The following is a 6,499-nucleotide window of genomic DNA, read 5'->3' as shown; positions in this document are numbered from 1 at the left end:
AGAACTTGCAATCCTCCCGAAACAGGTAACATTCATGCCAAACTTCTGGAAAAGAGGAAAATGGGCTTATCAGAGTACTACCACATTCCATAAAAAAAGAAAAATGTGGCTATTAGCTCTTCTTCCCCTTACATTTCTGAAGACCCTCTTTCACCTGCACAATCCCCTACACCACCATCACCTGACCCACACGATACAGGGGATGATGATGATTTAGATGCCTTTGCACTACAAGATGTCCCACAGGATCCTGATCCATGGGATCATTATAATGTCCCTCAACCTGATAATGACCCTGATTTGTATCCATCCAGACCTTCCCACTCAGATGATAATATTGGGTACATTGAACTCATTAATAGGGCTGCAGAATACCATGGGGTAGAGCTCCATAAGGAGAGTCTGGAGGAGGTTTTTATATTGGAGACCCTTAGTTCATCTCAAAGGGCTACCCAAATCTTACAGATGTTAAAGGCCCTGCTTAAACGTACTGAGGATATCTTTCAGGACCCTGTCAAAGCTAGGATCATCACTCCCAGGGTAGAGAAGAAATACAGGTCTGCACCTAATGTCCCAGTCTACATCAAAGGCCAGTTACCTTTAGACTCTTTGGTCATTTCTAATGCTCGTAAGAGGGCTAACTCCCCAACCACAGGGGATGCCCCGCCTCCTAATAAGGAGGCCAAATTATTGGATGCTTCCGGTAAACGGATAGCATCACAAGTGGCTAATAGTTGGCACATTGCCAATGCCCAGTCATTACTGGCGAGATAGGATAGGGCTATTATGATGCACTCCAGAAGCTCATTGAGTTTTTTCCTGATGTACATAAAGCTAAAGCCAGCGACTGTATTCAAGAGAGTAAATTAATTACCAATATCTCTATCAGATGTGACATAGATCAGGCAGATAATGCGGCTAGGGAAGTGAACACTAGTTACTGCTCTGTAGGCATGCTTGGTTAAGGATTTCTGGGTTTAAACCGGAGGTACAACCCTCTATCCTTAATCAACCTTTTGATATGCAACATCTCTTTGGCCCAGCTGTTGATGCATCTTTCGAAAAGATGAAAAAAGACACAGAGGTTGCTAAGTCCATGAGGGCCTTACAAGCACCTTCAAACAAAGGTTTTTTCACCGCTCATTCCACAGGGGCGGCTCCAAAAACATCTCTACAGACAATGCCTCCTCCTCTTAAAAGGGCAACAATCAGTCGACTTCTTCAAGAGTTTATTTTCAAGGAGGATATAGAGGAAATAACGGCAGGGGAAGAGGCAGAGGTAATACAACACACACCTCCCCCACCAATAACAACAAACAACGACTTATTTATCATACCCCCCGATCATTCCACTCCTGTCCGAGGACGTCTCTCACAATTTCTACCCATTTGGAATACGATTACATCCGACAAATGGGTTCTAAAAATTATCTAATCTGGTTATTGCCTGGAAGTTACAAGCACTCCACCCAATATTCCTCCAAGGTCACACCTCATGTCACAAGAACATAATACGCTTCTAAAGCAAGAAGTTCTTTCGTTATTGCAAAAAGGTGCAATAAAACCAGTCCCTTTCCAATATCAAGGAACAGGAGTGTACTCCCTCTACTTTCTAATTCCCTAAAAGGGCGGCTCTCTCAGGCCCATATTGAACCTCAGAGAACTCAATCTCTGTGTTCAATCAGACCATTTTCACATGGTGATACTACAACAAGTGCTTCCTCTCCTTCAGCATGGCGACTTTCTATCCACTCTGAATCTAAAAGACGCTTATTTTCATATACCAATACACCCTGCCCACCGCAAGTACCTCCGGTTTGTGGTAGCAGGCCAACATTATCAAATCAAGGTCCTACCCTTCGGAGTGACAACTGCTCCCAGGGTTTTCACAAAATGCTTGGCAGTAGTCGCAGCCCACCTGAGGAGACAACATGTTCACGTCTTCCCCTATTTAGACGACTGGCTTATAAAGGCCAGTTCACACAACAGTTGCCTGTGACATACAGAGAAAACTGTGCAACTCCTTCACCAACTAGGGTTCACAATAAACCAGGCCAAATCCCATCTCCAACCTTCCATGTCTCAAGACTATCTAGGAGCTACCGTAGCCACACACAAAGCTGTAGCGTATCCACTCCAGCCATACTCGGAACGTTTCAGAACGTACTGTCTCAGTTTCGGCCTTAACACTCCTTACCAGCTCGAGTGTTCATGCAATTACTAGGAATAATGGCGTCTTGCATTTTCATACTTTCCTACGCAAGACTTCAGATGCGTCTCCTTCAGGGATGCTTAGCAGGTCAGTGGAACCAGGTTCAGGGTCGTTGATCAGATCTAGTATTGGTAGATGGCCGCACACATCACTCTCTGCAGTGGTGGAACACACAAACCCTGTTAAAAGGGCGGCCCTTCAGCGGCCCTTTTCCACAGATACTACTGACAACAGATGCATCACTAACAGGTTGGGGAGCACATCTCCAAAACCACACAATTTAAGGCATGTGGAACCCCAACAGAAACAGTTTCACATCAATCACGTAGAGCTCCTAGCGATTTTTCTGGTTCTCAAAGTATTTCGTGTTCAGTTAGTATGCAAAACCATACTCATTTGTACAGACAACATGACAGCCATGAACTACATTCAAAAACAGGGGGGAACCCACACTCCCTCCAACTGTCCCAGCTAGTACAGGAGATCTGGAAATGGGCCATTCATAACAAAATCTATTTCCTGGCAGAACACCTCACAGGAGTGGACAATCAGATGGCAGATCTGTTAAGTCGCCACACACAGCAGATCCACAAATGGGAACTACATCCTCAAGTCCTCCTCCCATTCTTCCAGATGTGGGGCTTCCCAAACATAGACCTGTTCACCATGCATCTAAATGCAAAATGCCCAAACTTCGCATCCAGGTATCCACTCCCATTGTCCAAAGGCAATGCACTATAGATGAAATGGTGAGGGATATTTGCTTACGCTTTTCCGCCTCTTCCACTCATTCCATTAGTGGTTCAGAAACTCAAACGTCCCTGATGCTAATCTTAGTTGCTCCCACATGGGCACGTCAACCATGGTTCACAACCCTATTGGAACTCTCGATAGTTCCTCACCAAAAACGACGTCTTTTGCCCAGTCTCCTCACCCAGAGCATAGCGAGATGAGACACCCAGATCCCAGTCAACTCAATCTAGCGAACTGGCACCTGATTTCCTAGAGTTTGGCTACCTAAATCTACCGCCAGAATGTATGAATATCATAAAGGAAGCTAGGCGTCCTACCACAAGAGCCTGCTATGCAGCCAAGTGGAAGCGGTTTGTGATTTACTGTAATACCAACCACATCAACCTGCTTCATGCTTTGGTACAAAACGTTATATGCTATTTGTTACATTTACAACGTTCCAATTTAGCATACACATCTATCCGCTTACATCTTGCTGCAATGGCTGCATACCTCCAAAATAGACAGCACCTGGCCCTTTTTCGAGTACCTGTCATTAAAGCATTTATGGAGGGACTGAGTTATTCCACCAAGACGCTCACCTGCCCCAGTGTGGAATCCCAATATTGTTCTCACCAGACTGATGGGTTCACCGTTTGAACCAATTCACAGATGTGATCTACAATGTCTTACATGGAAAGTGGCCTTTCTAGTTGCTATCATATCACTCAGAAGAGTTTGTGAGATCCAGGCATTAACCATAGATGAACCTTTTTTGCAAACGCACCAAAGCAAAGTAGTTCTTTGGACCAACCCTAAATTCCTTCCTAAAGTTATTTTTGCCTTTCACATTAATCAATCGGTTGTGTTACCGTTTTTTTCCCTCAACCAGATTCAGTGGCAGAACGTGCTCTGCACACACTGCGTATCAAACGATCATTGCTGTATTACATTGAAAGGACAAAACCTTTCCGTAACACTAGTCAACTCTTTGTAGCCTTTGCTCCACCACACAAAGGCAATGCCGTATCAAATTCAGGTATTGTTAAGTGTATTCAGATATGTTATGCAAAGACTAAACAAACATTACCAGTTCCCCCTAGAGCACACTCTACACATAAAGTGGGGGCTTCTATGGCATTCCTATGGAATATCCCCATAGACGACATATGCAAAGCTGCAACATGGTCTACCCCTCACACATTCACAAAACACTATTCAGTGGATGTTTGAGCAGCACAACAAGCTAGAGTAGGCCAGGAAGTTTTACGTAAACTATTTCAGACTACTGCAACAGCTACATGTTAACCACCGCTTTGGAAGATAACTGCTGTATAGTCTATGCACAAGCATATGATCTTCAGCTCGTGTGCCTCGAACGGAAAATGCTACTTACCAGTTTGCATCTGTTCTTGGCATGTAGAGCTGTGGAGTCATATGCGCCTACCCACCTCCCGGGTACCTATACCTGTTGCAGTTACATCTTACTTAAATACATACATTCATGGACATATCCTTCTAACAACTCTTACTAGCTCCATTATCACCCTCTGCAGGAAAACAATCTAACAATGGGATCGATGCCCATGCTCACTATCACCTAAGGGAGGAGTCACCTAACTCGTGAATGGAAAGACTTCTTCGAAGAAAAACAAAGTGTAAACATCCGGACCCAACACTAGATGGCGATCTACGCACAATCATATGACTCTACAGCTCTACATGCCAGGAACAGATGCATACAGGTAAGTAGCATTTTCATTCTGTCTAACAAGGTCCTTACTGATATGCTGGTGGGCACCTGGGCAAAGCCAGAATCTTGCCCTCTGGTAAACAAACTAGTGGCAAGGCGGCATAGTCCTGTTTCTGGCTATCTAGATTTTCTACTCTCATTCCAGAGCCCTAACTGATACAAGGCATCTACTAGTCTTAACCTTAATGAGTACCCACAACTCCCCCATAGAGAATCAAAGTAAATGGAGTAATTCCCAAGCATATTGTTTTCTTTCTCCAGCTTTGCATCTAGGATGGTTTGGAGCAAAGATGGTATAGGTCTTGTAAACATTTAAGGAGTGCAATGCCACTGCCTGCCCTCTTGCTTTAGCTCTGCCTGTTTGGCAGTAGCCCAAGAAACTCGCCCTCTTTCAAGGCTTCAGCAGGGGATGCCAGCAGAGGCAATGTCAGTATGTACCTCAGCAGCAAAAGGCCTCCCAGTCCTTTCGGGATGAAGCCAACAGTGCCCTGGCCCCCTGCGACAGCAGCACAGACCCCGCCCATACCAGCTGACTTAAAATGGCTGTAATTTATCCCTAGCCTGCACACAATCACCTTTTACCTCATCGGGTGGAGGAGCATCACATCCGACCAATGGGTGCTCCAGAGTGTGAAAGTTATTCCCTACTCTTCCTTTGCATCCTCCATATGTGCCATCCACACCATAACCTCTCCTGGAGGACCACTTTTTCATACTCTGAGGAGAAGTTCTAGCTCTCTTGGCCAAAGGATCCATAGAACAGTTATTCCCTATCCTTCCTGTTGCATCCTCCAGATGTACCACCAACGCCGTAACCCCTTCCGGAGGACCACTTGTAAGTTCTAGCTCTCTTGGCCAAAGGCTTGGCATATGTTGCTCGCATCAGAGATTAGGACCGGCTGTTAATCCTGTTACTTTCTGGAGGCCTCCCTCCTCTCGCCAGTCTGAACCATTTGACTTTTTCTAGAAAGACAAGTTCAAAATGCTCACACTGGCCCATATTCTGTCTGCCCTAGACCCAGTAGACTTTATGGTGGAATTGGATTTGCAGGATGCTTATTTCCATAGCCCCGTCCTGAAGTCCCACAAACGCTACCTGTGGTTTTAGGTAGGCCAAGAGTATTTTCAGATCACCATGCTCCCTTAAGCCTTAACAGTGCACCTGGGGAGTTCACAGAGATGTAGTGGTGATTGCAGCCGATTTACAGAGGTTGGAAATACCAGTCTTTCCATACTTCAAAGACGGGCTACATAAGATGAGCTTGCTTTAAGCAGTCTTATGCTGCCCTCAGCTGACAGGCGACCTGTTGAAATCATTAGGCTTTCCCATCAACGTGCATAAGTTACACATGACTCCTTCACAACAGCTCCTCTTCATTGGAGCCATCCTATAAATGGTACTTTTACGAGTTTTCCAGTCGTGTAAAAAATTCCAGGACATTCAGGCTATGATACCGATGTGCTATGATACCGATGTGCTATGATACTGATGTTTCAACCCTTGGCCTGGGTATCAGTGAGCATCTCTGTGGCTTCTTGTCTTGAGGTGTATTGCATCCTGCTTGTGGACCGCACCAAGTGCCATATGCAGGCTCTGCAGTGAGTCTTAAGTCTGTGGGCTCAGCACCATGGGTACCTGTCAGAGTCCATCCAGGAATTGGACGCAACTGTGAAAGACATGCAGTGATGGCTGCTAAATTGCAATTGGACCTGCAGTAGACCTTTCCTACCCTGCCCAGAGCTAACAGTGGTAACTGATTCATTGCTGAGTTAAAGAGGCCACCTGGGAAGATGGAGTTCAG

Source organism: Lissotriton vulgaris, chromosome 4_1, assembly GCF_964263255.1.
Source record: "Lissotriton vulgaris chromosome 4_1, aLisVul1.2, whole genome shotgun sequence".
Taxonomy (NCBI): Eukaryota; Metazoa; Chordata; class Amphibia; order Caudata; family Salamandridae; genus Lissotriton; species Lissotriton vulgaris.
Note: the sequence above shows the minus strand (reverse complement) of the source record.